General features: G+C 33.4%; 1 non-coding gene across 1 annotated transcript; it reads right to left on the bottom strand.

Annotated features, from left to right (window-relative positions):
• Positions 1-17,149: 17,149 nt before the first annotated feature.
• On the bottom strand, positions 17,150-17,268 carry LOC112481004. The gene has a single exon (XR_003046782.1). It is a non-coding gene; the product is annotated as a 5S ribosomal RNA (ribosomal RNA).
• Positions 17,269-24,518: the final 7,250 nt, after the last annotated feature.

Genomic DNA, 24,518 nt, shown 5'->3' with positions numbered 1-24,518 from the left:
ACAAGCCACTGGATTTTCTGTACTTCCTAATGAGAGTTCCAAATATCTCGACAATGGTTTCCGGACTAACAAACCTCTACTGAAAATATGTTTAAACTACTTAGTATCCAACTTGGAGAAGGATTTTGTTTAATACTTAGCTTTAAATAATTTTTCAAATTATTGTTGTTGATTAGAGCAAGAAGAATATTTATCAAGTAACTGCCATTGTATGAAATGAAAAAGTTTTACATAATTTGTGTACACATGAAATCAAATTTTAGTCTGCTTCTTGGAATTTCTTGACAGTTATTCAAGAAATTATTGTTTTATTTATTTCGAAGGAAATGAATCCTTACTTATGCTGTATATTATTATTTTATTAAAGCCTGCTGTTTATGGGTTTAACACAAGCAAGAAGGAATAAGTTGGCATCTAAAATATACATGTAACTTCAGTTGATATCAGAAGGCACATTTTGATTCTCACTAAAATTTAATATTCAACAAAATAATAAAAATACCTTATTTTTAAGTTATTTACTTTAAATATTTATTACATGCAATAGTTGGACTTAGGCAGACTCAGTGAAGTGAAATTATGCCTTCTGATTTTATTGTTTCCAGTGAGTTAAATGATATTAGTTCCCAAAATGCTAACAAAAGATGATTTAGTTGAAAGCATAATAGAACTACAGCAGTGCTAGATATCCTAATCAAAATTAAATCTGACATTTTTGGGAAAAGCTTTCCTCTTGATAGTTTCTCAGCTTAGGCTGACAAGAAGCAAGATTCCTTACCCACTCCTTCCCTAGGACACAGGAGCAGAAGTAGACTTTCACTCTTCAGAGGCAACAGAGAAGGTCCAGGGAGAGTGGGAAGTTTCTGAGTGTTTCAGAAGCATCACGGGATGATATGTGGCTACCCAGTTATGGAGCACTACATGCTGGTCTGGTCCAGTTGGTCATTTGTTTTGGTTTGTTCCATTTTGTTTTTATCATTACTTCCCAGACCTTGTTAAATTTTAATTGTATATTTTTTTTCATTATGATGCTTTTGGGGGGATTTTTTTGAAATACAATATACATATAGAAAAGTTCACAAATCCTAAGTCCACCTTGATAAATTTTTAGCAAGTCAACATGTCCCCATTCCCACCTCAGAAAAATGTCATTCATTCATTCAACAGATATTTAAGTGACTTCAGTGTACCTGGCACTGTGCTAATTAAGTACAAGGAATAACACTACTGTGGTAAAGAAAGCGTCACGGTCTTCAACTTTGTGGCATTTGTATTCTTATTAAAGAGAGAACAAAACATGTGAACAAATTGTTACTGATGATAATAAGCAACGATCAAGGTACTGTGGTAAAAATTAACAGGCAGGACTTACTTTAAATATTTGTGGTCAGAACACAAAACCTGCCTATAAAGGAGGATGGAAAGAAAAGGAAACATAAAGGGCAGGTATATCCTTTTCGATTCCTACCACCACCTGCACCCCGACCTCCTTAACCACTCTGAACGAGCCACACTGGCTCCTTACTACTTCTTAATCATAAACAACCTAAGCAAGCTTATACTTCAAGAACTTTACATTTGTTTTTCCCTCTTCTGAGAATGCTCCATTCCCAGAGATCTGCATGGTGCAACTCATTCACTTCCTCTGAGTTTTTGATAATTATTGCCTCTATAATAGTGGGATGTTTTATCCTGATTTATTCTCTAAAATTCTTATTGATGAATTTCAGCATTTTCTTCTATCTTCTATGCGATACTCTAAAAAGATAGCTTTATTATTCCACAGCTATAACTATGGTCACAACTCAGTAAAATTCACAATTTCATGGCAAAAAGGCTATAAATCACCTACTTTGGAATCATAAATTGTGGCTTGTAAATATTCGTCAACAAAATCGTCAATACGATTTTATTTTTAATATGGAAGAATAAAGCTAACCCCATCGATCCATGGTTTTTATTTCTTAGTTTGTAAAAGGCTTTTGGAAAATACATCAACTTCTGCACATCATTAGAGTATTGTTTAGCAAATAAAACAAAATATGATCGATAATTGATGAAAACCACTCTAATTACCTGAAAGAGTTAATTTTGTTTCCAAAGCATTTTTTATATAAAGCAGCTATTTAAAATGTCCTTTAACAGTGCAAAGGACAAGGAACAAAGAGTTGCCATTTTCTTTGGAAAAATATAGTATTTAAACTTCCGAAAAAAATGTCGAATTTGTTTAATTTCTTCAGAGACTCAAGTTCAAAATTTTTTGTAACATTTTAAGTTTAGAGGATGATTTTATAAAAGTTCTACCTCTCATAAGGAAAAGTCCCATATGTATTCTCTAACTAATTATATACTAAATTATATATTCTTAACTAAAATGAAAAATACAGTTGGAAGAAATTTAATAAAAATCACTATTAATTGATGGTACATTCAGCAACTTAGGTAAATTACAGCATGTATATTAAATTATTTCTTCCCATTCTGAAATATTGGCTTTCAAAATGAAACATATTGTTACTGTGGGCTTGATTCTGGCTAATTTAATCAGCTACATTTTGTACTTGAATTGGCTATTAATAGGGAAAGGGAATAAAAGGCGTGCCTCTATTTTTTACTGAATTCTTATCATAGGCCAAAAATTATACTTGGCAGTTGAAATATGCTACCTTATTTAATCATGAACAGGAAAACTCTCCTGTGTCTCTTTTCAACTTTGCTCTCAATACTTCACTTCTGATTACCAAAAGTGTGAAGTTTGTCCCACATCAACCAAATCTCCAACACCAGCTGGGTGTCTGACAATTTACTTCAATTCTGGTACTATCTACCTGGAGTTGGTACAGATGCCACAGATTAAGGGCTTAGTTCTATAAGACTACCTCCCTCCCCTACTGTAGATGCCAGACACAAGTCCAGGTTGTCATCTGTTCTTCTAACTGACCATGACTCCCTCCTCAGTTTTGATAATTTGCTAGAGTAGCTCACAGAACTCAGGAAAATAGTTTACTAACTAGATTTCTGGTTTATTATATAAGGATATAGTAGCAACAGCTACATAGAATAGATATGTAGGGCAAGGTATCTAAGAAGGGAGTTGGAGCTTCCATGTCCTCTCAGAGTTGACCAGCCTGGAAGTTCTCCTTACCAGAGGTTTGTGGAGGCTTCACTACATAGGCAGGACTGATTAAGTCATCAGCCATGGTGATTGATTTGGCCTACAGCCTTTCTGCCCTCCCTGGAGTTCAGGGGGTAGAGGGCTAATCACAGGTTGGTTCTCACAGCAACCAGCCCTTACCCTGTGGTTATCTATGAGGTTTCCAAAAATTACCTCATTTATATAAATGTTGTTGTGGTTGAAAGAACTTATTATGAAAAATGAAACATTTTTTCACCTTTATCACTTTGGATCTATTTCAAGGACTGAGGACAAAAGATGAAATATTATAATAAAAGATATTCTCATTACTCTTACCATTTAGGAAACTACAAGGGTTTTAGGAGCAATGTGACAGAAACAAGACAAACACTAAATACATATTTCTTATTATAAATCACTGTCATAATTCAAATCATATCAAGATGAGATATAGAATATTATCTACATTTTACAGGTGAAAAAAGCAGCCAGATTGAAGTTAACTAACATGTCTAAGTTTACATGAAAGGAGAAGTCCAAAAAAGTCTAACTTTTAAAAAAATCTTTCCAATAGGATATATGAATGCATGACTACTCATTTACTCTCATGTAAATGAATTTTGATTTATTTAATTTCCTATTATATGTTGAGTCAATTTCAATTGAATGTTTTGTTGAACCAATGATGCTCAGAAATGGGAAAATGAGTTAGTTTGGATAGCAAAATAAACTTCCTTCCAAAAGCTAAAATTTTTCATTAAATAGAATGACTTCTAAAACAGTTTTTAATAAAAAGTAGTATCAGGTAAAACAAAAACTATTATGAGTATCAACAAAAGGTAGCTCTTTCCTGAGCCTAACGCAGGCTGCACAGAAAATTGTGATACATAAAAGTTTGCTTCTGGAACCTGTAACCATGCACTGTCTCCCTTCTGGTCCCTACCATACCGCATAACAACTATTCTGTTTCCTTTAGACAAATGCCTGAAACGGATTATGGCCTGTGTTCTCTGTGTAGTAACATTTGCCTGGGATGTGGCAAAAGAAAATTGTACTATTTGCAGTTAAACATGTAAGAAAGACATTATTTAAGAATATAGCTATGGGGGAAAGAGATTGAACTCTGCTCTGAACACAGGAGTGACTGGGGATTTACAGCCCCAGGCAGAGTAAGAGAGTCAAGGAATGGAAAATTACCAAAAGGAACTTGGTTAGATATTAAAGGTGGCAAGTAGGGGAGTGGGAGACTTGCTAAAGTGGCTTGACAGGATTCTTGCTCAAGTGGGCTTAGGCCAAAGATAAGGCCTAATTGAGAAGAGAGCTCCAAGGAGCCTGACTGAAATTTGGGCAAGGAGGGAATTCTTGTGAATTACTCCCTTCTCCATACCCCATTACACTTTCTAAAACAAAGAAGTTCACTTGAAGTCAGAATATCTAAAATGTAGGTTGGGCTTGCCTATTTACTAGCTAATATGATTAAGTTCATGTCGCTAATTTCTAAAAGCTTTACTTTCTTGATCTGCAAAATAGGTGTAATATTAAGAATTAAATATTTTAATTACATGAAAATGATTTAAAGTACTGTAAAATGCTTTAAAATGCAGTGTTATCTGATAAATTCAAGCTATTAATGATTATTTAATGTCTTCTGGCTCCAGAAAACATGCATGTAAAGGAGGATTTCAGTGTCTTAACACAAAATGCAGATGGATATTAGTAATTGTAGGTCCTCTAAGACAGGAAGTAGAGTAGGATTATAGAGTGTTTCAGAATAAAGAGGATCTTTTCAGCATTTCTTACAGAGAAATATATTTGTGATTTTCAAAACAGCACAGAAGAAATGATGAAATAAAATTCTAAAACATTTTAAAATCAAATTGTTAAAGCAATGATTTTTGAAAAGTAATTAGAATCATAGCTTAAAGGAAAAGAAGTATCTTAAAAATAGACCCTGTAGTCTACAGACTACCCTGAACAAGACTGATCTCATCTGATCTAGGAAACTAAGCAGAGTCGGGCCTGATTAGTACTTGGATGGGAGACCACCTAAGATGACCAGATGCTATAGGCATAAAAATTAAAATAAAAAAATAAGGGATTGTAAACTGACAAGGTCCTTGCAATCTGTGAGGTCAACCAAGGTTTGCCTTGCCTAAAAAAAATAAAAAATAGGCCCTGTGAATTCACTGACATTTATTCCAAATTATCCTTGGTTTTTTTGCCTTTTTTTTTAACATGGACATAATGAGTAAGGCCTCCCTTAATATCATGTTAATAGGATGTTTAACTGCAAATTAATTAAAAGCCAACAATGTGTGTGTTATGTATGTATATGTGTTCATGCGTGAATCTATTCAGAAGTAAGATAGCACAAAAGTAAGTAACAGAGAAGTATTAGATCCAGATTATACTTCTATGTTGTCTCACAGTTAACTCTGCTTCCTGTTAATTGGCCATGACTAGTGTACCCCCACTTCCCTGTCTTTGCATTGGTTGTTCCTTCTGTTTGGAATAGTCTTCCCTCACATATCCTTGTGGCACAGTTCCTCACTTCTACCAAGTCATTATTCAAGCATTGCCCTTTATAGGGAGACTCAGAGAACCAGCCCATATGAATTGCTGTCTCTTGCCACTATATATATTCTCAGTTTCCTGAACACTGTTCTTTTTTTTCACCAGTTATTACTAATATTTTGTATTATTTTTTAAATTTTGTTTTTCTTCTCCAACTTGAATGTAAATTCTATTAGAGAAGGCATGTTTGGCATATTTTATTGCTTTTGTTCATTGATTTATCTCCACTGTATTTTACCTGCAATATAGTAAGTGCCCAATAAATATTTTTAAATTAATGAATAAATGAATGAACCACAGAGCTTTCTATATGCCATGATTTAAGATGATGCTTCATGCCTCTATTTTCTTATTCTCTTGTAGGTAAGACTCAAACTACTGAAGAGACAGCTTCTTTCTCCTGACAACAGAGTTTCTCTCAGTTGGGTTATAATAAAAGCCTATGAATTGTGAGATGTTTGCAATTAGCATAGGCACAACAAATAGTCAAATCAATCTGGCTCACTTGAGTAGAAAGCATATTTGCATTCTTCATCTTATATACTGAAATTCTTTTTGTCTGATCCCCATAGAAGCTATTAAATACTAACACCCCTTATATAGGGGCCTACTGCATACAAGTTCCCATGTTATATTTAATTCCTGAAAATCATTTCTTACACGCAAAACAATCTGGGTGCCTTGTTTTGATATAAAGTAGAACTTATGCTCTTCTTTTCCTTTATCTATTGAGCAACCTAAAGCTATGGCCAATATCCAGTTATAGTTATTCTAGGGTCCTGTAGCCTTCTCTCTCTGACTGCTTTAGATTCAGTGTTGTTATAGTCAATGATTGTTTCATTCTCCACTATGTTTAAAACTATAAGATAACCGATGTAGTCTATGACCTATGTGCATATTGTTGCCTTATTAAGTTCTTAATCTTCTCCACCTACTCTGTCATCATTTAAGAAAAAAAATGAAAATTTGTGAATTTTTCTAGCTGTGCATCATACATAACAATTGTTTTGCTAATAGAAAAATGAAGTGTGGGAGTCATCTCTTTGAACCAAGGAAGGGAAAAACTATAAGCTAAGGTAGAATTAACTGAATTAAATGGTTGAAAAAAATAGTCTAATTATTTTAAAGGCCAAAGCAAAAATAAGCCCAGTAAAGATAGTTTCCACCATCCAGAGATACTTTCAGACTATTGTAGAGCTTTATAAAAACTATTCGTTAGAGGTAATGAAGTTTATTAAAGCCATTCTTTTCTCATCTTTATTTTTTTACTTGATATATAATATTCTTCATTATAAAACTATGTTTCAGATTATATAAAATTTTAGAAATATATTGACTTCAACTTTTGGGAATAAGTTTTATCCTTTGTATCAACAGAGCAATCACTCTTGAGTAGATCTGAAACGTTTATTGATGGTTGGTGTAAGATATACATCTTTGCTAATGAAGGCAATTAATCTATTACCACAGATGGGTTCACACTAAGTATCCTTCCTGTGCAGACAGCACCTTCTTCTTTCTTGCCACATTTAAATCTTCATGACCTCATTTTTTATCCAGGGATGGTAATTTGTTAGCTACTGACTGCCTTAAGAACCAATCTACTATCCACCCTCTCTATTAGGATTTATGCATAAGTCTCTTCTCTGCACAGATGACTGGCACACAATCTGAAGAGTTTGTAGATACTACCTATCAAGCGGTGACAGCCTTGACTCTAGATCAACACTTTAGAGGAGCTGGATTAACAACCTGATTCTTTACCGTTCTGAATATCATCAGGCTGAGGGAAAATGATTTTCCTTGCTTTGTGTATGTGAGCTTTCTAATTAAAGAAACTTCTCTAATCCTTTTCCTCAAGCTAATGGAGCTTGACTTTTCCAAGGGAAATTGCCACTGATTTCTCAAGAGATGGCAACTTTATACATTCTTTTCTCTGCATGGTTTTACCTGTCTCCAGTAATTGCAATTCTGATTTATCAGTTTCTATACCCAAGCTATTAGCTGACTGAACTCAACTCTCAGTGAAGTATCTTGGGCTAAGTGAAATAAGAGTTATTTTTCGAATGAAAAATAGAAGGTGTTGGAGCACACTGAATGCGTATGCTCCATGTGTGCAACATACCAAAATCAGTTTTTGTTAATATTTAAGTATATGTGAGGTATGCCATTTCATTATCAAATTAAAAATTCTTCATATTTTAATGAATACTAGCAATTAACAAGTGTAGAAAATAAGTAAACATATTCTTAAGAAGAAAACTGAGGTTTAATAAAAAAAACTAATAAATGAAAATTACTTATTCAATTACATACAACACATGTTATCTTGATTAAATATCAGAGATTAAATAGAGATTCATGCTTAAGAGTGTGGCTCTCAATAGGGTATTTGGTGTAGGGAGCTAAAGTTCCCAAAATTCAAAAGAGTGCATGGATTATCTCAGGAGGCCTGTTTGCATAAAAAAGGGAAAAGGCTGGTTCTGTGGAATTCCAGGAAGAAGAAGATTAAGTATAGAAAAAGGGAATGTCAAAGGGAGTGTCAAAGGAAGTGTCGATTATACCTCGATCTTCAGGATGTTACTTTAATTATGTTATCTTGGGATACACAAAGGAACAGATTATGTATAAAAAGGAGCATAAGAAATAAACTCAGAGAGAGAGTTGTGAGATCTGTTCTCCCTCCTGCACCCTGTCTGTCTTCTCTTTTTTCTCAGTCCCTGCTCCCCCATTCAGGTACCTGGTTTGACTTGGTCGGCTGGTTTCCGACAATTTGGAATCAAATTCTGGCTTTGTGACTCACTAGTTGTATGGTCGTGTACAAGTTAATTAATCGTCCTGTGCTTTGTTTTTCTCAAATGTCAGATGGATATGGTGGAGGACAGCTGAAAACTCTCCATATTCCAAAGACAGACATCAGAAACTACATGCCATTTACCCTGAACCACCGCATTAACATCTAGCACTCGCATAAGCCATATTTTGGGATGGATAAGCGATGTTTAGTACATATACTGTGTGAGAGTGGGTACTAAGGCTGAGATGCGAACGAGAAGCTTTGAGTTTGTGATTAATTACAGAATCAAGACATTAGAGACCACCAATTACTTATATACAGAAATGGGCGAAAGATGTTTGCCTGATTATTTAGTGAAATTTAAAATATATATTATCACACCATGAAGTCTATGGCCTATCTTACTAAGAGAATAAAGATACCTTCCTATTACAACTAAAAGGCACAGATAGGTGGAATAGGTTTTTAAAAACTGATTGTAAGGTTTGTTCTTAAAAAGCAAGATGTGTCATTGATATTGATTACTGTACCAGGTAACCAGAAAATCAGTCAGGGTTCCAGAAGTTCACCAAGGCAGTCCACACACTGAAAACATGGCTTTCCAGAAAATGGATAATATTCCCTTTCTCTTACTTTCTGATAATCTGAGAATTCATGACCAATATCTGATTTAAACTTATTGTAAAATGTTATCTATTACAAGCTGCCTTCTGGTGTAGCAAGGACGCAAAAATGAAAAGTATCTGTCTTACAATGAATAATGTACAGTATCTGAAAAACTCTTCCTACTAAAATAATTTTAATATCTAATATTCATTTTGGCTAAAAGAATATAAATTATTTTGAAATGTTTTCTTAACTATATACATTATTTTATCTACAGATGATCATATCTACAAGAATTCCACAAATATTACTAATATATTTATGTAAACTATGAACGTCTGTATTTTTTAAATCTAATTTTACCCTTATGGGTGTGTAAAATTTACCTTGAGAAGAGAGACACTTTAAGAGAGAAGAGTTTATCTGTGAAGTAAATGTATAACACTACACATTGTGATCCATCATGCCTAGACATGGGAATCTCATTCCAGTAAAGTGATGAAGGAGTAAAATTAGTTCATAAACTAGAAACAAAGGAAAAAATAATCAAGAAGAAGAATATCTTGAATGTGGAGTGGGAACGAGAGTCTTCAACTTTATGAAGCATTTCCTGCCAAATAAGGAGTAAAACCATCTATAAATAAAATACGTCAGTGCTGGAAGGAACTTTATAGTCTACAATGCAATGGTGGAGCTACCGTTAAAGAAACCAGTTCTCGTATCATTATAGCTTCAAAGTGCTCCCTGTTAATTTGAGCAATGAGTACTTATAAGTGGTTAATGTCTTAGTGTCCCATGGATGGTATTCATCTACACATCAGAAGTGTACAGTAACTCACCAGGACTTTCTTCCTATAAGCACACTGACGAAGGAACGATAAAGAGTTAGGGAACCCCAAAGAAAGAAAATTTCCAATATATGAAGAAAAATTAAGCTTCATCTGACAACCTTCTCAGCTGAATAAAACAAAATTTTTCATTGTTGCAAACTGGATCATTGAAGATTATAATTGCCTTGTTAGTTCCAGGACAAAAGATAAGAAACATAAAAATTAGGAAATTTGTCTTTGAACCATTAATTATTGATTTGACCTGAGTGAATAAGCTCTCCATGCAACCATCGTTTTTCTAATGACTATAAAACATAGAAATACGACCAAACATATGTTAATTCATGTTTTTAAAGTTTTCTCTTTAAATGTTATCCTTTAATATTTTACTTCATTTTCTCTCCACATATTTTTATAATTAAAAAAGAATTAAAACTTCAACAGGAATCGCACTGTCACCAACACTGTTTAAGAGTTCCTCTTTGATCTACGCCTCACCACAGGGTTGACTGAAGTCAACACTTGGTTTTGTCAGACTTCTTAATATTTGCTAATTATGAAAAATTGACATTTAATATTCAGTTACAGAAAGCAGTTCTAAGTCAAAACCATTGGTATGTATGAAACTATGATTCATCTTAGTCATAATTCAAAGATAAAATATTTTGTTAAAAGAGTTTATATCTTGTCAGAGTCTCCTATATCATTTACTAAATAATATTATGCCTCAATGTGTCAAAATAAAAAATAAAAGAGAATAAAGAAAAAATTCAGTAAGAATACATTTATGTTAATGTGCAGGTGACAGAAAATAGATTGCCCAAATATGACAGACAGGACTGTGCTGAAACAAGATTAATTAGACATGACTTCAGGTCAAATAAGTTAGATCTGTTAAAAAGGAAAATGCGACAGGCAAATGTAGAATGGAGCATAGATCTGTCACCTCGTACTCCTTAGATTCTTTTCCTACTTCTCTCACTGTTGTGCATTCTCAGTCACTTATGGTGGTTCTTTCTTTTTTCTTTTTTTTTTTTTTTTTTTTTTTAATCCATGCTCTAAATGTGAGTCTTCTTTGCAATTCTGCTTGCAACACTTTTTTCTTTCACAATACACTGTACATTTGACCTTGGTCATTTTATCCATGCCCATAGTTTCCTGTATATTTTTACCTCAGAAATAACTTTCAATTTTAAATTATTTTCCTTCCCACTGCTACTATCTAAATATATAACCTCATCATCATGTGCATGCAGTATTATTTCCTGACTCCAACTTTCATTCACCCCCAGATATGCTGTGAAAGTGATTTTGCCACAATGTAAATATAAAGACACCATCACCCTGCTTCAAACCAATTAGTGGTTTCCCATTAATTATAGGATGAAGTCCAACTTCCTTAGCAAAACAGAAAACACCCTTTATAAGCTGATAACTTCATGCATCTCCGGCCTCAGCTCCCAACATTTTTTTTCTCTCTCTCAATATTCCTAATCCGATCCTACTGAATTACACTTGTGGTGCTTTTGTCGGAATGGAATACAGAGGCAATATGCACTCATGGAAATGTTTCTCTTTCCTTGTCTATTTGGCAAACTTCTAGTTATTCTTAGAAACTGTTCACATGGTGCCTCCTCTAGAAAGTCTTCCATTCCTTTCCTCCGAATGCACAACATAACAGTTACTCTCTGCTCTTTTTTAGTTCTACAACTAGTACCTAGCTTTCTATTATTGTATATTTAACACTTAGAGCTATCTGCTTACAAGTGTGTTTTCTCTGGTATGGCTAATTAAAGAAAAATATCACGTATTTCATCTTTATGTCTTCACCTAGAGCAGAGTGCTTAGAACAGAATATTGCCTAAAAATTAGTTTGTCTATGGAATAGAGGAACTGATGTATGCATTTACAAAAATGGATATAAAATTAAGAGCAATTTTCCAATGTGAAAAGCATTCTTGAAAACAGGATCAAAGCCTTTTTATTTCTTTAAATTTTGAAGCCTAGGTAAGAAATATTACAAAGTCTGATGAAGAGGATTTATTAGCAGCTGAACTCCTATTAAAAGAATGTCAAGTTTCCATGGAGTGGAATAATACCCTTAAGAAGGACAAAGCTCCTATACTACGGAGTGTCCTGAGCTAGTTCTACCCACTAATCAGCATCAATACAATAAAGGGTATGTCAGCACTTTTCTAATGAGGCAGCTGCCCGTAGTTACAATATGATTATATCAGCTCACGTTGGAAAAAATGTTCAAAACATCTACTGTTAGAATCAGTCAGTATTAACTATTACATAGCATTAAATTAAGCATATGCTTGCACATTAAATACATTCATACACAGATTGGATATCTATATCTACTTTAATAAAAGTAAAAGTAATTTTACTTTTCTAGATATAAGATATGGTTAGCCAAAAGCAGTCCTACTGCAAATAACTGCTCTTACATTTTCGCAACCCATAGGCTCATGCAGTTAAAGAATGATACCATAAAAAAATACTACAGGGGGTTGGGGGCTGGAAGAAGGGGGTGAAGGGTTAAAAGAGTACAAATTACTAGTTAATAGATGGTCAGGTGATGGGGAGCACGGCATAGGGAATGCAGTCAGCATTAATGTAATGGCTTGGTGGAGAGCTAGAGCAATGATAAGAATAACCGGAGAATCGTTTCATTAACTACATAAATGTCTAACCAAGGTACTGTATTCTTGAAATTAATAATTTAAAAAAATGCTAAAAAAAAAAAAGTACTACAAAAGTAGAATAAATGATGCCCAACCTTAGCACCAGTGCACACCCAGATGAAGAATTACAGGATGGTCTGTGTTTGGAACGATTGCTATATTCATAGCCTGACCCCGAGCTTTTATGGTCCAACATTTCAGCTCCATATCTATAGTCATTTCTACTAAGCTCTCGGGTATTGAATCGAGCTAATCAAAATGAACAAAGAAAAATGTATAAACAGGAATGTAAATGTATTGCTGACTATATATCTTCCTAGTGGTCTGAGTTCTCATTTTTCTTTTAGGACATGACCTTCCAGAGCCATGTACCTGGAATGTTCAGTCAGAAATCCTAAATTTTGTTGGTAAACTTCTTGCCCACTCCTTTCTTTGTATCTTAGCAAACAGAATATAACAAAACTCTGAAGCCTATTCTCCTAGCTCTAATAATTAAATGGTGCATTCTGTGTACCATTCTCTACTTCAAACCTCCTCTCTTGTTTTCCCCTATCCATTTTTTCACTTCTAGGAGCCTCCCTCTCTGCCTGGTTCTATTATCACAATGCTTCTCCAATGCAGTCATTCAGTGTCCTTCAGATGGCCACATAGTTCCACACACCACAGTTTGCCTGAAATTAACCCTCTTCCCCACAACTGTCCCTGGTATTAGCTACCCTTCTCCTGCCAGCAACTAGGAATCTGCCTTCCTTGTCAGGGAATAGCTGACATGAGACAGAGTCTGAGTTAAGAAATAAGAAGTGTATAAATTACATAAGAGTTTTATTACATTTTCTGTTGAAAGCAAATTATTATACAAATTTTTAATTAATATAAATATGTCTGAAAACTAGTATTTTTTTTTTCCCTCAGATTTTGTCAACTTCCTAATTCTAAGCCTTTTTGTTTGTTTGTTTGAGATTCCACAGACTATCATTCTTCTCTTAATAAGCATTCTAGTCTACTAGGCTACAATATAGTTTGGAATTTCCTTTGATCAAAAACAACTACTTCTAAGTCTTGATTCCCCAAAATTTACACTTTAATCTCCTTAATTACATAAAGGATTTTTTTTCCACCTCACATTTAATGAATTTCTTCCCACAACAGGGACTAATCTCATCTATGTTGTGTATGTGTGTGTCCTGATAAATTTCTCCTATAGAAAAAAAAAAAAAAGACTGGAATGATGGGCCCAAACTGGGATAGTGTTCTGGGTGATTTTGCACAACCCTGAATGTCTGTGAGGAGACATTAATATAGAGTGTGAGAGAAGAGGAATCTGGTGAGAAAGTGAAATAATAAATCTAGTAGATTATACAACTATACCATCAATTGAAAAATGTAAGAAAAGAAGGAGGAACCAGTTATGATTTAGCAAATAGAAGCAGAAAGAATGATGTGACACAGTGGAGGTTGGAGGTATCCTGGAGTAAGTCTCTATATTATTTAAATCAATCTCTCTCTCTCTCTCTAAATATATATATATATATATATATAGAAGACAATAATAATTATAATACTAGTTAACATTAACTGTTGTTAAATATATATTAATCTCTCTAAATATATATATAAAAATTTCCTTTGTTAAATATATATATTAATTTGTTAAATATATATATATTAATCTCTCTAAATATATATATATATTAATTTCCTTTGTTAAATGAGGTAAAGGCAAACATTAACATTCAGAGTTCGGAACTCTAGTTTGTTTTGGCTTGACTGATACCAAAGTTCATTCATTAGCAGTCAACATTATCTAGCCAGAAAAATATTTTGAAATGTTGAACTCTCCTTTCAAAAGAGCTGATTATTCCCTGCAACATGACAATCTTATTAGGAGATAACTATTTTTATTATTGTGTACCTCTGGGTCCTTCCATGATGAGAAACATTAGGATGTGTACAATTAAGTCATAGTTCTGAGCCTGACTACAGTAGGAAACATTCTTCATAAAAGTACTTTGTCCTGGACTACGGTGATCTTTTGCTCTAAGGCCCAAAGTGGAGAACTGTTAGGGAAGAAGAAAATCAGATGATAAATATCATTCCTGGTTGTTTTTTTAATGTTACAATTGAATAATTAAAGTTACTTTTGTTTTTAAGGACACATTATTAAAGAATATTTAATTTATTGAAATATGTAGGTGGGTTAGGGATTACTGAAACAGGCAATCTACAAATCAGAGCCTAAATCTATACCCAAAACATGTTTTGCCATAACTATTTGCTAAATTTCATAAATGTACTTATTCTCTTGTATCATTGGTGCTCCAAAATGCTATTTCCTCATGTCCTAAATTTCCTAATTTTCTAAATAACTGAGTTAACATACTTATTCACTTTGTTTTAGTAGCTTTCATAGCACAGAATGAGTGGGTTAACAATATAAATCAAGACTGTTTAAAGTAAATTAAATGTTTATACTCATGGTTGACATTGAGCTAGGTGTCAGTTTTGAATGATCAATATACAAATAAAGAGTGATCAGCTTTTAAACGATTGATTTTTCTACTGTGTGGATTTTTTACACATACAAGGTATGCAAACATCTATAATATAAATTTTTGTACAAATAAAATACTCATAATTTAACCTTTCAAAGTGAATTATAAAATATTACGATCACTTTAAATTCCTAAATTCCAAAAGAAATTGGCTTGAGATAAAGAAAGCACACTTACTGAAAAATCTGAAAGAATTTTCCTCATTCTTAAAAATGTATATCCTATATTTTCTGCATATAAATATATGACCATTCATCTTTAAGGCAAAAATAAATGAGAAAACATATTCTTCTCAAATGAATACTATTTGAAAATAGTATGCCAAAAATTCCAGACAAGAAGTCTAATAGGTAATATTTTGAAAGATAAGTACAAAAGCTAAAGACAAACTAAAAATACACAAACAATAACAACTGACATTTGAGGATGAGAACAGAAACAGGACAAGAAAAGGGCAGAAAAGCCAATCAAAAAATGGACAACAGACAATTACAAAAGAGAATGTCTAAGTGGTCAATAAGAATATGGAAATGTGCTCAATATCACCAGTTATCAGAGAAATGCAAATTAAAACTTCAATGCAAGACCGCAATACATTTGTCAAAACAAGTCAATAAAAGAATAAAAAATACCAAGAGTTGGTGAGGGTAGAGATAACTAATGAACTTCTAGTGGATTGCAAATTGTTAAATCCACTTTGGAAAAAGGTTTAGCAAAATCTACTAAAGCTAAATATATGTATACATCATGGCCCAGATATTCTAAGTTATATTTAAGAGAAATGTGCACGTGAGTTCGCCAAAAACATCTACTAGCATACACATTACAAACACAGACATAATAGCCAAAAACTGAATACAATAGAATGATGAGCTTGTGGTACATCCACCCAATGATATACTACACAAAGATGAGAATGAACAATCTACAGCTACGTGGAACAACATGAATTAACTCTTATCAAACATAATGTTACATGAAAATGTACAAAAAAAAGTAATATTATTTCATTTGTAATTGTACAAAACCTGGCAAAACTAAGTTATGCTGTTGTAAATCAGGTTGTAGTTTATTTTTTAGCCAGACTTGATGAGGCAGGAGGACTAGACCTAAAAGAGGACACAACTGAGATTCTGGTAGTGAACAATGACTTGTCCTACAGGCTTGGTTATATCATTATGTTCAGTATGGGAAAATGTATCAAAAAAGTGTTCACTTATGACCTGTGACTGTGTAGAATAATCATTAACTAATAAATTAAAATATGTATCAGTTTGCTAGGGCTTCCATAACAGAGTACTATTCAAACTGGGTAGCTTAAACAACAGAAACATCTTTTCTCACAATTCTGGAGGCCAGAAGTCCAAGATTATAGTGTTGGTGGTTAAGGGTAGTTTCTTCTGAGGCTTCTCTCTGTGGCTTGTGGACGGCCATCTCCCTGTGCTCTCATGTGTTCCTTCCTCTATGTGAGTCGGTGTCCATATCTTTTCTTATAAGGACACAAGTCATACTGGACCTACTCTAATGACCTAATTTAACCTTAATTTCCTCTTTAAAAAGCTTATCTCCAAGTACAGGTACATTCTGAGGTACTGGGGGTTAGGACTTAAAAATATGAATTTTGTGGGAGACACAGTTCAACCCATAACAATATATAATAAGGAAAGTGTAAGAAAGTGAACTTAAAACAAGGTGAATGAAATGTTTAAAGTGCATTAGGACACAGAAATTATTTTTAAGGATTAAAACCAAAAGTTGATTCTTTCAGATAAAAGGAAAAAGAAAAATTTCCAGTGAAACCAATAAAACAAAAACTAAGTTAAAAAAAAGGAAAAAGAGGGCACACGAGTAGAGATATAGTAGAGACTTTAGTTTATTTTATTTTTATTTTTTTAGGCAAGGCAACCCTTGGTTGCCCTCATAGATTGCAAGGACCTCGTTGGTTTACAATCCCTTATTTTTTATGCCTACAGCACCTGGTCTTCCTAGGTGGTCTCCCATCCAAGTACTAACCAGGCCCAACCCTGCTTAGCTTCCGAAATCAGATGGGATCGGGTTTGTTCAGGGCAGCATGGCCATAGACAGAGATTCTAAAAATACTGCTGGTAATATTTTTCTAATCTCTCTGTTAATTTAGATTCATGAACAATTTTCTTGGAAAACATAGAGAATATGTATTCCAACTAGCAAACATGGTAAAACAATAATATGAAATAAAGCTGATGAGTATTACATGGGTATGTATTACATTATTTTTTGTACTTTCTATACGTTTAAGACATTTAACTTTTAGGAAAAAAAAATTTGGTATTGTAAAATACAACATTTGTTATGGAATCAAAGAAAGATTCCCAAGAATGAGTTACAGTATCAGTGGTTAGTATCCTGCTTGCAATGCATGAATGGGTAGGCAATAAGGAATAAGAATTCTTTGCTTTTTGTTTTCTACTGTATTAGAGCAAAAATGACTTCACCAAAATGATGTGAGCTTCAGGTCTCACACTAAAGTGGAAAAATAAACAATTTATGCCTTTTGCATCTTGGCTTTCTTCCAGTGAGTAAAGAAATTTCTGCTCCCTCAGCAGTGCAGTATTTACAGAGACATAAGACTTGCTTCAAGAAATTCCCTAGAGATCTTTAGTTCTTAACTACTAACATATTTTCTTTTGGTTATTTTGTTTATTTAAGCATATACTTATGAATTACCATACTTTAAATCTGCTTAACTAGGTCTTGCTTTTTATTTTTTAGTGATCTCTAATTTTATGTTTTATTTATTTATTGTCTCTTCATTTATTTAACAAGCACTGATTGAACCTTTGCTATCCATAAGCACAATGCTTGATGCTATGCAACTGGGAAGCAAGATGTACCTGTTGCTTATCCTTAGATAATTCAGTGATTCTCACACTTTAGCTGGCATCAGAATCTCCCAGAAGCTGTTAAAATACAGATTGCCAAGCTGCTTCTTCAGAGTTTCTCATTTAGTAGGTCTGTGGTCCCAAAATTTGTATTGTTAACAAGTTTCCAGAAATTGCATGGTATTTTTTAATTTGAAACTTATGTTACAAATGTTAGATTCAATAGCTCTTTTCCTTCTTTTTTTCCCTTATCTTCTATTCATTAACTACTGTTTTTAAAATTTCTTTTTCTCTTCCTTAAACTCTGTGTTTATTTTTGTTTTTTAAATTGGGTCCATCTTAAGTCTTCTTTTGTTCTAAAACAATGTTTTGGTTTAGTTGCTTTTGTGTATGTGAAATGTTTTCTTCTATATCATCTTAATATCCTTCATTTTATATTAATTTCTAATTTCAAACTTGACAAGCACTTAAAGCTTTTTTTTTCTCTCCCACAGTTTAATTACCTAATTTTGCAAAAATTTGCAAGTTTGAAGGACCTCAGGTAGAGGAGTGGCTCACTTTTTAAAGAGGGAAATACTGAGGTTTTCTCTTGACTGCTTACCACCAATCCCCCACTCCCTCAACCCCAACAGCAGCCTTTGGCTTCCCACATTTCTATTAGAAACCACTCTCCAAAGAAATAGCCGCTTCACATCAATGACATAAACCCTACCATATAAAAGAACCATCTGATTTGCTCGACCAGTCCTGCTTTATATTTCATACTGTTTTGGCATCCTATGAAATACATATCCTAATATCTATTATCTTCAAAATAGGCAATCACAGAATTAGAAGCAAAATATACTAACTGTATAACATGGATCAAAATATGCTGCTCACAGAAGCTCCGATTCAGATAGGTCAGTATAATACCCTGACTTAATTCTAGTGAGAAATACCTTGGAAAAGGCAACATAATTTTCTCTAGGTGTTTTGAACTATTTTTGCAACATGATGCTTCTCACCTGCAAAAATCTAACAATATTTATAATAGCAAAATAAACTATAAATATAAATTTAATATGTTATTAGATCATCACTTTGGTTTCTGCCCCTAAACTGAACAGTGCTCACTTGTGGAGAAGTGTGTAATGTTGCCAGCGAGTTTGCCCTCGCCACTGGACTTCCCCCTCTCCAGCATATGCCAACCACACAGTAGTCACTTCCCACTGGATGTCAAGGAAAAACTCAGACTCAAGTGATGTTTAAAAAGTACTTCAGGTAAATTGGTGTGCAATCACCTTAGTTAACAAAACATTTTAAGGTCTATACTGTAAATAACTCAACTCCGAGCAGTTCTAACTATTCTTATGCTGGCTATTTCTTTTATATAGTTGGTTAATTAGAACCTGCTGCTAGATGTGGCTTTGAACTACTTGTGAACATCTTTCTGGGCTCAAAACAGAAAGGAACATCTCAACAAAAGTTCTAAATTATTCATCCTCCAAGGTCAACGCATATTTGCTTCATATCAACCATTTTGCCATGTTTTTTTTTCTTGTCAAATCTGATCAGTTAAGGTTCTTGTTCTTTGTTTTTATAAACTGGTTTGACTGAATTTTATAATATAATTCAATTTAACAAAATGAATAATTTTAAAAAATTTAATCCAAATCTTTCATTGACTCATGACCTGAATTGAAAGATATTTAAACAAACAAACAAAAACGCTTAGTTTAAATCCTCCCCAACCCCTCCATTCCTCTCTATCTCCTTTCCTTTCTTCCAGAATAAGTCTGCAAGAGTCTCAGAAAAAATACTTAAAATTATGAAATTTAAATATCAACTCAATAAATGTGTATCTATTCTGCCCCGTGCACTGAGTCAAGATCTTTATTTTTATTTTTTTTCAATTGTGGTAAACACAATAAAATAAACTCACATGACATAAAATTTGCCACCTTAGCTATATTTTAAGTGTACAGTTCTATAGTGTTAACTATATTCACATTGTTGTACAACAAATCTCTAAAACTTTCTCATCTTGCCAAATTGAAATTCTATACCCATTGAGAAACAACTCCTCATTTCTCCCTTCGTCCAGCCCCTGGTAACAACCATTCCTGGTGGACTATGTGGATCTGTATGAGCTCCTCATAATACCAGCAATATAGCACCAAATTAAAACAAAATCAGAATCTTTACCAGTTCAGAAGGGTGCATAGTCTTCCTTTAAATGAATATTTACTCATCAGCATTTTCAAAAATATAAACATATTTCTTCATGCAAATTCATCTACTTTGAATATAAAAGCAACAACAGCATTGAGACCACATTAACCAAATGAAGTATATTACTGATAAAGATAAAATCATGTGCATAGGATATTTGGCTGCTTTTAAAACAAATTATCTCTGATTTATTTTCTCAAAGGAAAATAGCTTAAATTTACCACAAACAGAAAAAGTCACCATAGCCGTGACTTCAGCCACTATGTTAACTCAATAACTCTGGCACAGAAATTCAAATTCAGAGTATGATAGTAGTTTTCTTAAATTATTTCTTGAAAGGAGAAAAGTTGGCCCCTAAAAATGATCTATTCAGCATAAATAATTGTAGGAATGAAACATCATTGCCATAAAATGGGTTTGTCTTGAGTTTGAATTCTAAAAGAAAAGCTTTTTTACAAGATTATTCTTTTCAACTTGGCCTAGGTTGAGAAAAGGGATTACTACTGCCTTGAAGATAAAACTTATGCAATTTCTAGTACTGGCTGGTTATAACTATCGAATTACAAAGCAACAAAGTTGCTGTAGAATTTGGGAGAAGGGGCACTAATTCCTGCTAACGGAGGTGTCAAGCTATACAGGGTAACAACTGATTTAATGAGAGGATGATTGTTCTTCGTATATTTATAGATAATTTAAAATGTGTCAGGAAAGGGGAGAGTGTAAACTGTTTTTTATTTATTGACCCCTAAATTGTTAGTCAATTAGAAAACTCCATTGAGAAAACCCAAAGCATCTTAGAGGTAAAGAGAATACAACATGATGTTCCAAGAAATTTTATATATTTATTCAATTTAAATATCATCATAGCTATTAAAAATAGATTTAAGGTGGAGTAGGGTAGAGGGTACATTTACTGTATCATGAATAAATGGCTGGACCAATATTTAAACCCAGCTCGATATAGTGCAGAATATGCTCTTTGGACTCTACCAGTGACAATAATTTGACAGCCTAAGGGCCAAACATGGTTCACAGACTGTTTTGTTTGGACTGAGTAATGATTTGAAAGAATTTAGATTTGCTAATTTAAAAAAGCAAAAGATTTTATATAAAAACTGAAAGAGGTGATGTTTCTCCTTTTCAACAGCTGACTAGAGCTCAACAGTGGTTATCTCATGAGCTGCGGTATGGCTTCACCATAGACTCCCCAATTCCTTTTGCATCCCTCTCACATGTTGAGAGATATGTATGTGCAGTACCTACTTGTTGATATGGACTGAATTGTGTCCCCTCCCAAATTCCTGTTTTGAATCTGTAAATCTCCAATATGACTATACAGTCATGCATCACTTAACAAGGGGGATATGTTCTAAGAAATGAGACATTAGGCAATTTTGTCACTTAGCAGCCATGATGAACAAAACATAAGAGTAAAGGAGGCACAGGAGAAAGTGGTGCAAGAGACATGGTAAACACAATATGTGTAAGGCTGTGGCCAGCATAATGCAGCGTACTGTTATACAACAAACTTTTATATATATATACGTAGAAAGAGTACATTCTAAAATAATGATAAACGGTACAGTATAGTAAATACATAAACCACTAACATAGTTGTTTATTAATATTTTCAAGTACTATGTGCTATACATAATTAGATGTGTTATATTTTTATACAACTGCAATAGAGTAGGTTTGTTTACATCAGGATCACCACAAACAAGTAAGTAATGTGTTGCACTAGGATGTTACCATGACTACAACATCACTAGGTGATAGGAATTTTTCAGCTCTATTACAATCTTATGGGACCACTGTCATATATGCTGTCCATAGTTGACCAAAATGTCATTATGTGGTGCATAACTGTATTTGGAGACAGGGCCTTTAAGGAGGTAATTAAGAATAAAGGAAGTCATAGGGTGGGCCCTTGATCAGATAGGACTAATGTCCTTATTAAAAGAGGAAGAGACACCAGAGATCTCTCTCTGTACTACACAGAGGAGAGGTCAGATAAGGACCAGTGAGAAGAAGGGCATCTACAAGCCAGAAAGAGAAGCCTCACCAGAAAACAAATCTACTTGGCACCTTGATTTTGAACTTCTAGCTTCCACAACTGTGAGAAAATAAATGTTTGCTGCTTAAGCCACCCAGTCTGTGATGTGCTAGTATGGCATCCTGAGCATACTAATTCACTCATATCAGCTCTCTTCATTCATTTCATTGCTATTATCTACCACTTCCCTTTGCCTGAGTTTGTTTATAATATTTCTTCACCCTGCCATTGAGAAGATATCCTGAGTTACACTATTTTAATATTTTCATTTTAACCTGCAGTTCATCAGATTATAATGAAATTTTGGAAGGTCATGATATAGATTTATTAAAAAATGGTAGTGTATGAGATTTTGATATAAAATCTTAAGCAATATATTTTAAAAATTATACTCAGAGACAAATGTTGACAAAATAGTATGATTATATTTATGGAAAAGTATCCCCACAGATACATATCTGGAAGGATGTTTATCACAATAATTAAGCCAGAGATAGTGGCTTAAACTTTTCTATAAAGTTTGAATATTTACAAAAAGCAAGCATCATTTTTATATAGTCAATATGGTATTAAAATATGTAGTATGTATGGAAAAATAAAGAAAATAAAAATAAGTCAAATATTATATTTCCAACTAGAATTTAATATTCACGAGGGCACAAAGATTTTTAAGATCTGTTTGCCACTGTATTCCCAGGGCCTTCACTTTGCAGACACTCAACAGATACTTGTGAAGAAAATAAAGGGTAGTTCGGACCCAGAGCACAGGAAGTAAAATAGACTAAATACAAGAGACTGGGTGCCATTCTTGATTCCTTTAATAACTGCAGTGTTTTGTAACCCCCAAACTTAGCCCAGACTTAATTTTATTTTAAATTAGTCAACTACAAGGATTTAATTCACATTTTTTTTTCCTATATACAAGAACACTCTAATGACCCCAGGACAAAGACTGATTTAAAAATCTGTGCATAGGATTATTCTAATAAATAGCTGGTTGCCTTCCTGTCTGTGGGATACAGTCCTGTGAGTTAGGGCACTGAGGTACTCTATCACCTTTCCTTTAAACACGTATAATGGCAAAAAAAGTTTTTAGCATGCTATCATTTTTTAAATCTTTAAAATTTGCCTCTTACTAAATGTCTAAGGAAAACTTACAAATAAATGAACATGTTGTTACTGGGCTCTGATTGAAACACATTCTGAGGAAATGATTAAAAGTCATTTTTTAATACTGGAAGAACATTGGTGAATAACTGCTCTAGTGCATTCTATGTAATCTTAGAGTTAGTACAGTAGTAGAGGCATTTAATTTACTCTCTGGGAGAAGTTTACATATTAGAGCAATTAAACCTGTTTTAAGTAGTCTCCCAACAGATTTTTGATAATAGTATATGAAATTAATTACAGTGATATCTTTTTACACAATAAGTCAAAATGTTTGCCATTTCAAATCCTACAATTGCATAAAAATCACCCACCTTCCTTTATTCATACTCGATTCTTTCTTTTACATGCTCTCCTTTGACCAAAATACTTTTTTATAAACAATTGTATTGAATTACTAATGATGGTAGTAACTATTTGAGAAGAGGGGAAAAAGCCCATTCACTTCATTAACCTCTTAGATATTCAAAGAATTTTTTAATGTCTGAAAGAAATATTTAATAGGAGATGGGACCTTCAAACTTTAGAAGTCATTAGAAAATGCTGAAAATATATTTTTTGTAAGCATGCAAAACACAGGCAGCTCCAAACCTGTACATCTGTACAAAACATTTAAATTACATTTCACATTAAAATGACTTGAAGTTAAACCACATCTGACAGATGGGCTCTACTGTATCTGGAAATAACTTATACAATATATTTTAATCATAATTGTATGAAAGTAGGTATTTGTTCTTCTCTACCAAAAATATCACTCACTCAACCCGCTTCCATATTTTACTGGATAGCCACAAGAGTAATCAAATAGAACTCATGATGGATATTGAAAAAAGATGTATATGTGTAGGTCCATTTACTTATGTGTGTGTATCTACAAACTAATGTGTGTAAGCTTGTCTTACATTGCATTATAAATGTGGGAGAGTTATTTTTCTCTCATTGTTTGGACTGCCCATTAGTCTTCCTCTCCTAGGATAAAACTCTTCCTATTGTTGGTGAAAGTCAAACAATAAATATTTAGCATCTATCAAG

This window comes from Pteropus alecto, unplaced genomic scaffold (assembly GCF_000325575.1).
Source record: "Pteropus alecto unplaced genomic scaffold, ASM32557v1 scaffold20, whole genome shotgun sequence".
Classification (NCBI taxonomy): Eukaryota; Metazoa; Chordata; class Mammalia; order Chiroptera; family Pteropodidae; genus Pteropus; species Pteropus alecto.
Note: the sequence above shows the minus strand (reverse complement) of the source record. Positions and strands in the feature narration are given on the sequence as shown.